This window comes from Triticum dicoccoides, chromosome 5B (genome assembly GCF_002162155.2).
Source record: "Triticum dicoccoides isolate Atlit2015 ecotype Zavitan chromosome 5B, WEW_v2.0, whole genome shotgun sequence".
Classification (NCBI taxonomy): Eukaryota; Viridiplantae; Streptophyta; class Magnoliopsida; order Poales; family Poaceae; genus Triticum; species Triticum dicoccoides.
Genome location: NC_041389.1, coordinates 96,141,987 through 96,153,710, shown reverse-complemented (window position 1 = coordinate 96,153,710; position 11,724 = coordinate 96,141,987). Strand labels below are relative to the sequence as shown.

The 11,724-nt window shown below is 49.8% G+C and overlaps 1 protein-coding gene across 2 annotated transcripts in view; it reads left to right on the top strand.

Annotated features, from left to right (window-relative positions):
- The first annotated feature begins 411 nt into the window (after positions 1 to 411).
- LOC119307574 (B3 domain-containing protein LOC_Os12g40080-like) overlaps positions 412 to 11,724 on the top strand; it is a 16,269-nt gene continuing 4,956 nt past the window's right edge. Inside the window, exons 1-5 of one of the 2 annotated variants that reach the window (XM_037583653.1) lie at positions 412 to 627; positions 913 to 1,033; positions 3,255 to 3,597; positions 4,351 to 4,390; positions 4,699 to 4,994. The gene's annotated coding sequence lies outside the window, so the exon portion shown is untranslated. Of the gene's footprint in view, positions 628 to 912; positions 1,034 to 3,254; positions 3,598 to 4,350; positions 4,481 to 4,698; positions 4,995 to 11,724 lie in introns of both variants that reach the window. The other variant, XM_037583652.1, reaches the window with a different exon arrangement.

Sequence of the window (11,724 nt, the reverse complement as noted above, 5' to 3'; positions counted from 1 at the left end):
GCCGGGCGAACTGTTTTGGCGCGAAAAAGCCACGGGCCCGCCGCGTCAGCGACACGGCTCTCCTCTCGGCCCTTCTTCGTCCTCATCGCCTCGTTTCCCGTGGCGAATCAATGCCAAAGCTCCCGCGTGCTGCCGCGCCGGTCAGCCTGCACCATTGATGCCTCACGGGCGGCGCAATGAAGACCGAACGACGCGCGTCCCTCGCCCTCCCTCGCCCGCCACGCGTACACACGGTGGCACGCGCGCCTCAGCCTATATATGATGCGCCCCGGCGCACTCGGCGACTCACACTCTCCCGCCGTCGTCGTTCCTTCCTCTCCTCTCCTCTCTTTCGCCATCTCCAGTTCACACCCATGGCCGAGCGCTTCCCAGGCGACGACGCGGCGGCGAACGGCTTCGGCCGCCTGGTGGTGGCGGCGAGCCACCTGATGCCCTACGGCGGAACCAGGCGCTCCGCGCGCGTCGACCCCGCCTGGGTCCGGAGGCTTAGCGCGAAATTCGACTAGGCGAGGCGTAGTTGGTGGCAGTGTCTCGCCGTGGAGAGAGACCGTGGCCTGTGAGGAAGAGGGTGAGGGGATGAGGAGGAGGAAGCAGCAGGATATTTGGGTCTTTGCGCGTGGCCTGATGGTAGGTATCTGGAACTCGTATTTGCAGTTCGTACATGAAAGACAAACAAGTTCAGAGTTCAGACATGAGTAGATAGGTAAATGAGAGACAGCTAAATGAAATTGTACAGAAACAAGAAACGGGCAGATACCTATGCAGGAGCTGCATTTGTTCTTTTTCGTTTCTCCCAAATTCGGTGGATATGTTTACAAATTTTGGAACCTTACCCACAAATTTCTCTTGGGATGCTTACCTGATATATCTGCTGAAGTTCCTCTAACAGCTTGATCTCAATTAACATGGCAGGTGTGGTCAAAGAATGCAGACATCTTTAGCAAGATGCAACGAGTGCGTCGTGTACCATAATTGGCACCGCAAGGGTGACTGGAAAAGGCGTTTCGTCAAGATTGTCACCGGTGATTTTGTGGTACGACCTTGCCATTCTCTGTTCTAGAAAAAGAGTTTCGTCAACAGTACTTGTTGGTCAAAGGCATGTTTTAAAGGAAACTAAAGAATGCGAGGTAATATGGAACTTGTAGGTGGCACTTCACAAAATAACAAGTAGGGGTGAGTAAAGTCATCAGCACTTATCTGGTTATAAGAAGTCATTCTGAGCATGACTATGAACTAGTGATAAGTAGTGCCTTCGTTGTTGTTGATATATTTTCCGACTTACCGAAAAAGGCTTTCACCCCGCTTTATATATAAAGCAAAGATCATCAAAAAACCCGGTACAAACGCACGCCAACACAACACACACACCCAAGGCAGGATACAAAGATGCTGTACGCAGCAACACCACCCCTAACACTACAAGAGCAACCGGAGATCTCGGCCGAGACCACGCCACCGCCAAGAGGTGAAGCCGCATATGGCGAACCGTGTGCTCCAAGGTGGCGCCTTCAGGAAGGGAACGACACTCGAGCGCCGCCACCGCCCGACACGAGGGTCAGGGTTTCCCCTGGAGCAACACGACGGGCAATGAAGGCCGCGATGCCGCCTTCAAGAAGGGAGCGAGTCGCCGCCGCCGGTCCGTCCAAAGATAGAGCAGGTTTTCACCCCGGCCAACAATCAACACCACCGAACGCCACACCCCGGCAACCATGCCGCCCACACGGCCATGGTCACCAGGCAGCACCAAGCCACGGGCTCTGCCCATGAGCACCGCGCTCCCACCACCAGGGCCGCCGCCCTGGCATCCAAGACCTTGACACCACCTCACCCGAGACCCGCCGCTACTCCAACCAAAGAGACGAGTGGAAAGGTCCCGTCTTTCGCACCCCTGGGCGACCCCCAGCGCCGAGACCCAAGAGGCCGGCCGAAACTGGCCTCCATCGACCTGTCCTGCTGCACCGGGCGCGAGACGGGCTTAGTCCTGCTGCCGGGCGCGAGACGAGCTCGATCCTGCTGCCGGGCGCGAGACGAGCTCGGTCCTGCTGCCGGGCACGAGACGAGATCAGTCCCGCAGCACCGGGCGCGAGACAGGCGATGGACCGCAGCTGGGAGAGGGCCAGCCCTTTGACGAAGGTAGCGTCCGAACGCCGAGGAGAGGAATCGAAGGCCACAACAAGCCGCTTCTCGACGGGCCGACGCCGGAGATGTCCGGCCGCCGCCGTGAAACGACCCAAACCACCGCCGTGAGCCACCACCACGCCGTGGCAGCCCACCTCCATTCCGGGACCCCGAGGGGCAGCCCCGAGCCGCCCTGCAGCGGCTGAGGAGCGCCGCCGAGGTCGCAGCCCGCCCTCGCGCCGCCCGTCTGCGCCAGATCCCAAACCGGGAGCCGCCGCCGCCACGAGCACGCCAGCCACCGCGCAACCTGCGCTCCAGCCCCGCCGCCACCTCCCGCATCGAGACGAAGCAGACCGGAGTCGGGTCCGGCCGGACCTGACCAAGGACGCCCCGCCGCGACCAGCAGGAAGAGAGCCCACCTCCCGCGCCGCCTGGATCCCGCGACACCAGTGCGCTCCACCGCCCCCGTGCAGCCCTCCGCACCACCAGGAGACGCCCAGCACCGCCGCCGGTCGCCGCCACAGCGCCGCCGCGCCATCCCGCACCACGACGCGCCCCGGCCCAATTGGATCTGCCCGCGGCAGCCCCACCACGCGAGGGGGAGAAATCGCCCCGCCGCCGCCTAGGGCCGGGCTTTGCCCGCCGGCGCGAGCAGGCGGCGGCGAGGAGGGAGGGGGAGAAGGAGGACTGCTGGTGGGGGGGCGGCTAGGGTTCCTCCCCTGCCGCCCGCGGGAGCGACAGAGGGAGGAGAGGGAGGAGCCTGAGTACTCCCCTGGACCATTTTCTAACCCTATGTCTTACAGCGGTGTCAAATTTCCTAACCCTATGATATTCTCCATACTGACATAAATCACCTACAGACTACTACTACAGTATCCCAATCCCATGCCAACCATCTACAGACTATACTACTATAGCATGAGTATACTAGGTCACACTCAACTATTGTTTGCTTGGTGCCGACATGACTACATTTTGGTATCATCCAGTTGATGTGTGTTATTTTTCTCCATAAAAAACAAATGTTGGTTTTGTTCAAACAAATGGGCTTTTATAGTGCACCATTGAATCTTGATTCCCGTTACAGGAACCTTCTGTTTAAGTCAAAAAGAGGTCACATTTTCTTATTCTTGCAGGATGTACCAAGAAAGTTCTTAGAAAATAATATCAGAGGGCAGATACCTGACGAAGTCAATCTTGATTTACCTAACGGTAAAACATATATACCGTTCAGGTTGCGAAGGAAGAGAATGGCCTCATCTTTCAATCTGGATGGGCAGAATTTGCCAGAACTTATGAACTCGTACAGGGTGATATCTTATTGTTTGAATCCAGTGGAAGCTCCTGCTTTGAAGTTCGAATATTCAATCAAACTGGCTGTGAGAAAGAGTTATCCTGTGTTGCGATGAAAAACGCTTCTTGTCTCGATGAAAAGAGCATGCCGCATGATAATGATATGCAGTCGCCAAAAAATGAAAGGTTGGCTTCTAACTGCAGTGCTACCTCTTGTCACCTTTATTGCCTAACAAGTAAAATTACGTAGAAATATCGATATTTGATTCTTACCCATACTAAAGTAGGAAATTCGCTCATTTTCCGTATAGTGTTTAGGCCCCTCCCAATGCTCCACCTTGTACAGGTGCTAAGCCTTCCATGTAGGCAAAAAAATCTGATGTGGCAAGTTATTTAAGAGGAGAGAGATGAGTGTGGTGACCCTGGAAGAAACAATGCTAAGCGCGTGAACCTAGGCAAAACATTTAAAGGAAGGAAACCCACCAATACATGAAGAGCTTTAGTTGCTAAATCATTAAATGAAGCAAGCTTAGCAACCATAAGCTAAGCACCTATGCATTGGGGAGTATAGTTACTAAGCTATTTAATGTGCTTAGCACCTCATCTAAGCACCCCTGCATTGGCAGCAGCCTTATGTGATGCACACTTGCCCACCTACTGCAATAATCCAAATTTATTACTGTATTTATTATCATGTAAGTAGACTGTTTGCCTAACTGCAGCATGTGGTGTGGTAACATGAGTGAGTATTTGAGTTAGGCCCTGTTTGGAATCACTCCGCCCCGCTCCACTCCGCGGAGCTGTGGAGCTGGGCTTGAGCCGCTCTGCGAAAACGAGCTATAGCCTGCTCCACTTCGGGAGCGGAGTCGAGGGAGTGGAGTGAAACCAAACAGGCACTTAGTGTGCATCTAAACAATTTCATCTCTGCTAACATTGTAGGTGTGGTAACATGAGCGGCAAAAGTCACGCGATATGCAAGGTGTGTGCTGCATTTTATTATTGGCACCACATGGATAAAATGCGTTTCTTCATGGTTATGATGGGTGTCAGTGCCTCAAAAAATGAACTGGTAAGACATTGTTAATTACGCTGTTCTCGTGCACTAATATGTATCTTATTTAGGTCTTTGAGATTGTTATTTTGGGGGATGTTGATAGATTGAGCTAGCTACTTTGTAAACTTGATTCCGAAGTTGGGATCTTAGATTTTGTACACTGCTCTTGTTTTCCTTTACAGTGACTGCTTTAACTCGTAAGTAATTATGTGTTCTTTTTGTTATTCCTGCAGACCATACCAAAAGAGTTCGCAAACAATGTCAGAGGGAAAATATCTGACGAAATAAAGCTGGAAGTGCCTGATGGACAAACATATAGAGTTCAGGTTGACAAGGAACCGAATGAAGTAGTCCTTCGATCTGGATGGGATGCATTTGTTAGAGCCTATGAACTTAAAGAGGGTGACACATTGTTGTTTGCGTATACTGGGAACTCCCACTTCAAAGTTCAAATCTTCAATGTAAGTGGTTGTGATAAATTGTTATCGTGCATCAATAAGAATAATCCTATGCGATCACCTAGAGAAAGGTCAGTGGTAACTAAATTCGATTCTGTGTTTCTAGGATAAATAAGAATAACATTATGCACTTGTTGTGTCATATCTTCTATATACATTCTTGTAAATGTACCTAGGACTCCCTCCATTCGAAAATATTGTGTGTTTAGATTTTTTTTCAAAGTCAAACCTTGAAAGCTTTGACCAAGTTTAATAATTTTTTTATCAACATCTTGAATACGAAATCAATACCATTAGGGAACTACTGGTGCTCCACCTTGGACTATATCTTAATGTTGACACATAGGCAAAAATCTAATGTGGCACACTATTTAACGAAGAAAGAGAGCATTACAATATGTTAATCTAGATATAGCTCTTAGCACAAAAACCAAGACAAATCATATGTTTTCTCTCGCAAAACACATTAAATAAGAGCTCTTTCAAATACATCAATAAGATATTATACAGTGAAGGAGCTATATCCAACTACACACTCAATGTATATGATATAGCTTAAGCTATAATGCATTAGGAATGCCCTTAGATTCATTTTGAAATACATTTTCATATGGGATATATTTGGTATTGTATATATAGATGGTTTTCTCAATAAACCTGGCAAACTTTTCACTTTGGTGAAAACAATTCTCACTACATTATGGGACAAAGGGAGTACTTACGGCATCTCCAACAAGCTATATGCATTCTTGTTGGAAAAAAATGTACATGTCGTCAACCAACAAATTATCTTACGACTACTCCAATGAGTTGTATCTAAATTGTCCACTAGGAGGTGAGAGAATAAGTGTGGTTGCTCGCTAATTCACTTTGGAGCTTGTGCAAGGGTTGTTGGTTAATTTACATACAATTTTGCTCTCTCTCTCTCTCTCTCTACATTTACTAGATGATATCTTGCATGCTGCGGCGGGATTGGTTGCAATATGTTTGAAGAGTTTTAATTGTATGGAATTTGAATATGAGAATGTAAATTGTAAATTATACATATGATTTACATACAACAACAACAAGAAAGCCTTTAGTCCCAAACAAGTTGGGGTAGACTAGAGCTGAAACCCATAAGATCTCGCAACTAACTCATGGTTCTCGCACATGGATAGCTACCCTGTCCATGACTAGTTCTTTGGTGATACTCCAGTCCTTCAGATATCTCTTTATGGACTCCTCCCTTGTCAAGTTTAGTCTACCCTGACCTCTCTTGACATTATCAGCATGCTTTAGCTGTCCGCTAGGTACTGGAGCTTCTGGAGGCCTGCACTAAATATGCCCAAACCATCTGAGACGATGTTGGACAACCTTCTCTTCAATCGGTGCTACCCCACCTCTATCCCGTATATCATCATTCCGGACCCAATCTCCTTGTGTGGCGACACATCCATCTCAACATGCGCATCTCCGCTAGACATAATTGTTGGACATGTCGCCTTTTAGTCGACCAACACTCAGCACCATACAACATTCTGGGTTGAATTGCCATCTTATAGAACCTGCCTTTTAGCTTTTGTGGCACTCTTGTCACAGACAATGCTAGTCGCTAGAAGCTTGATTGATATCCCCATCCTTCTGCAACATTGACCCCAAATATCAAAAATTGTCTTTCTGAGGCACCACCTGCCCATCAAGGCTAACCTCCTCATCGTGCCTAGTAGTACTGAAACCGCACCTCACGTACTCGGTTTTAGTTCTACTAAGCCTAAAACCTTTCTATTCCAAGGTTTGTCTCCATAGCTCTAACTTTCTATTAACCCCAATCTGACTAACATCGACTAGTACCACATCCGCAAAGAGCATACGCCCTGGGATATCTCCTTGTTGTTAGGAATAAGCAACCTGTATTCCCATGGGGCCATAGGCCGATATATATATACATATACAGGTGTGGAACATATGCAGGAAACCCCTTATACAACGGGATAAATACAAAGGGGTACATGATTTATATTATAACTCTAACACCCCCCCTCAAACTCATGGTGGATGAACAACACTGAGTTTGGAGAGATAAAAGCCATGTTGTGCTCTAGTCTGGGCCTTCGTCAGGAAATCCGCCAACTGTAACTCGGAAGGCACATACTGAAGAGCAATAACCTGATCCTGCACACCAGCGCGCACATAGAAAGCATCAACACCAATATGCTTGGTGAGCTCATGCTTCACAGGATCGCGCGCAATGCTAATAGCACCTGTACTGTCAGATAAGAGCAGGGTCGGTGTAGTGACAGAAACACCAAAATCCTGAAGTAACCACCGTAACCAAGTCACCTCTGCCGTCAAAAGAGCCATTGCTCGCAACTCAGCCTCTGCACTCGAACGGGAAACTGCAATCTGTTTCTTCGTCTTCCAGGCAATGAGAGAACCGCCAAGAAAAACATAGTAAGCAGAAAGTGAACGGCGATCGGAAGGATCACTAGCCCACGTAGCATCCGAATAGGCCTGAAGCTGTAAAGAACTGGAGCGAGGAAAGAATAGACGGTGAGAGATCGTGCCCCGAAGATATCGGAGAACACGAAGGAGATGACTATAGTGAACCGATGTGGGAGCAGAGACAAACTGACTCAGAATATGAACCGGATAAGAGATGTCCGGACGAGTGACAGCTAGATAGACAAGACTGCCAACGAGATGACGATAACGCGTCGGGTCAGGGAGAGGATCACCATCAGTAGCACGGAGGTGAACATTGAGCTCCATAGGAGTCTCAACAATGCGCTCATTAGTAAGAGCAGCACGAGCAAGAAGATCCTGATTATACTTTTCCTGGGATATAAAAAAGCCATCAGAGGTAGAAGAGACTTCAATCCCAAGAAAGTAGCGAAGAGGTCCAAGAACAGACATAAGAAACTGTTCACTAAGACGGGCCTTTACAAAGGCAATATACTCGGGGTCATCCCCAGTGATGATCATGTCATCAACATAGAGAAGAAGAAGAGTCCGACCACGAGGAGAAAGGTGAATAAACAATGTTGGATCATGAGCACTTGCTGAAAAACCAGCAGCAGTGATCAAAGAGGCAAAACGCTCGAACCAGGCGCGGGGGGCTTGCTTAAGGCCATAGAGAGAGCGACGAAGACGACATACCATGCCATCAGGAACAGAATACCCAGGTGGTGGCTGCATGTACACCTCCTCACGCAGCTCACCATTAAGAAAGGCATTCTTAACATCAAGCTGAGATATAGACCAGTGGCGTGCAGAGGCAATGGCAAGAAGGGTACGAACAGTGGTCATATGGGCCACAGGAGCAAAAGTCTCGTCATAATCACGACCATGCTCCTGCTGAAAACCACGAGCCACAAGACGAGCTTTATGACGCTCAAGAGAACCATCGGAACGAGTCTTAACCTTGTAGACCCACTTACAAGTGATGGGACGGACTCCGGGAGGAAGAGAAACAAGATCCCAAGTACCAGTGCGTTCAAGAGCAGCAATCTCCTCTGCCATCGCAAACTGCCATTCAGGATGAACAACAGCCTGACGGTAAGAAGTCGGCTCAAGAACAGCAGCACCAACAGTGGGAAATCCAAAGCGATCAACAGGCGGAAGAGGACGAGAACGCAAGCCATAAGTAGGCTGAGAGGAAGATGACGACTCATCCACAGAGGCATCCACGGGTCGTGAACGACGAGTGTAATGCTGAGGAAAAGATGGCACAATAGAAGGAGGAATCGCCAAGGTAGAATCGGGGGGTGGCGACGAAGAAGTCACCGGAGAAATCCAAAGCGATCAACAGGCGGAAGAGGACGAGAACGCAAGCCATAAGTAGGCTGAGAGGAAGATGACGACTCATCCACAGAGGCATCCACGGGTCGTGAACGACGAGTGTAATGCTGAGGAAAAGATGGCACAATAGAAGGAGGAATCGCCAAGGTAGAATCGGGGGGTGGCGACGAAGAAGTCACCGGAGATGAAGGTGTAGAATCTGGTGACATGCTAGGTGAGGAGACCGGGGAAGATGGTGGCTGCAAATCGACTAGAGGTGGAGAAGCATAGGGAGTGGAACGAATAGGCACAGGCTCGACGGGGGTGAGAGGTGAGTCAGGAAAAGTGAGGAAAGAGATATCCTCCACTGAAAAAGTCGAGGAAGATGGGCGTGGATAGAAGGGACGAGACTCATCAAAAGTCACGTCTCGAGAGATACGCATCCGACGACCGATAGGATCCCAACAACGATAACCCTTATGCTCATCACTGTAGCCTAAGAAGACACATTCAACAGACTGAGCGGTCAGTTTGGTGCGTTCGCGAGGGGCAAGAAGAACATAGCAAACACAACCAAACAAGCGAAGCATCGAATAATCGGGAGAACGATCAAAAAGACGCTCGAAAGGAACACCACCCTGTAGAGCAGCGGAAGGCTGTATATTGATAAGATAGGTGGAGGTGGAGACGGCCTCAGCCCAAAAATGAGGCGGGAGAGAGGCAGCAATCATCAACGCACGAGCCGTCTCAAGAAGATGTCGATGCTTTCGCTCAGCCACGCCATTCTGAGCATGAGCACCAGGACAAGAGAATTGAGAGAGAGTTCCTTGCTCAGCAAGAACACCACGCAACATCTTAGAGATATACTCGCCAGCAGAGTCAGCACGAAAAACACGAATGGGTGAAGAGAATTGAGTATGAACCATGGCAGCAAAACGCTTATAAATAGACAACACTTCACTACGAGAAGTCATGAAATAAAGCCATGTGTAACGGGAGAAATCATCTATGAAAATAATATAGTATTTATGACCACCTTTCGAAGCGAAAGGAGCCGGACCCCATACATCAGAATGAACTAAATCGAAAGGACGTTTAGACACTGACTCACTATGTGAATATGGTAACTGAATCTGCTTGCCAAGACGACAACCCTGACACTCTAAAGAGACATCTCCTGAGACAGACCCCAAAAGACCTCGACGAACTAAAGACGACAACCGAGAACCACACAGATGACCAAGTCAATGATGCCACTGCTTGAAGGAACCAGTAACGGAGGCGACTGAAGCGGAGGAACTGGCGATGGTGGTGGCAGCGGAAGGAACATGAAGCCAGTCCAACTCCCAAAGACCCTGAGAATCACGGCGGCGAGGGCCAGCCCCAACCAGAGTGTGCGTGCGACGGTCCTGGACAGAACAAGAGTCAACGTCAAGGATGACGCGACAACCAGAATCAGTAAGTTGACCAGCAGAAAACAGATTCATGGTAAGTCGAGGAACATGAGCAACATCAGGAACATAATAAGGAGTGGAAAGATTGCCTCTACTAGCAACAGAAAGTGGAGTACCATCAGCAGTGAAGACATGAACAGGAGAATCTAGCGATCGAAGAGAGGACAAAGTGGAAGAATGAGAAGACATATGAAAAGAAGCTCCAGAATCCAGAACCCATGGGGATGTACCTGACTGTGTAGAGGGCGGTTGCTCAGTGGGGAAGCATCAGTCACAGAACCAGCAATACCCGTCGAGGAAGAACCTGAAGCCGCGAGCAGACGCTTAAGTCTCAGAATATCCTGCTCGGTCAAAGCAATGGCTGAAGCTGTCGAGGTAGATGACGAAGTCCCTGAAGATGATGATCGCGCCTTGCGCAGGTGTTTCCGCTTCGTGTAGCACTGGGACTCAATATGACCATCATTGTTGCAGTAGTCGCAATGTGGACGGGGGCGACCTGAGCCTCCAGAAGGAGTGGGCAAGAGCGGCGGAGCACTCGAGCGAGAAGGGGTCGGTGCAGCAGGTGGAGTGGAAGAAGCCCGAGTAGCGAGCACAGAGGGAACCTCCAGCAAACCAGCACCACGTAAGCGAGTCTCCTCAGCACGAATCTCAGAAAGCGCCTCCATGAGTGAAATACGGCCACGAGCAAACAACTGAGCATGCCGGGGCTCAAACTCCTTACGAAGCCGAGACAGGAACTCGTAGACGCGATGAAACTCCAAATTGGCCTGGACAGCCTGGCAACAGGGGCAAGTACGACAACCAGCACTGCGGAGAGAATCAAGTTGGCGCCAGATAGCAGAACTCTGTGCATAGAAATCATCAACAGTAGAGTCACCCTGCTGAAGAGCATGCTCCTGACGGACCACAGAGAGGTATAAGGCATCACCCTTGGGCTCATAGCGCTGACGAAGACTGGTCCACATCTCAAATACAGTAGGAAGGCCCAAAAACTCAGAAGCAAACTGAGGCAGAACACTAGCAGTGAGAACAGCTGCAGCACGGGCATCATCATCAAGCCACTGGGTGTACACAGACAAAGCACCATGATACGTCTGAAGAGCCTCCTCATAAGCCAAAACCTGCTCATCATAAGCACGATCAGCAGCCTCATCAACAAGCTTAGCCGCATCCTTTGCGGCCTGATTAGCATTCGCAGGAAAAACCGATGGAGTCGGCGGAGTAGGGGCCACTGGAGGAACCGGACGTGGCGGACAGCAGACCTCGCCAGAAAGAACACCCCATAGGCGGATGCCACGCATATGAATGCGCATGAAGCCAACGAACTCGGTGTAGTTAGAGCCATCAAAAATCACCGGGCAACGAGGAACAGCAACATAGCTTGATCCAGTAGACATTGTTTTTTTTTGGGCGCGCACGACGGTAACAGATCAGGAGTTGGGCCCCTGCGTCCGGCAACCAGCAAGTCGATCGGCTAGAGCAGAGTGCCTGAGAATTCGTCCTGCAGCAGGAGGCGAACAAGCGGTCTGGAGCAGGGCATCACGTGAAGCTGGCGATTTCCAATCGGGAGCAGGGGGAGCCGCCGATC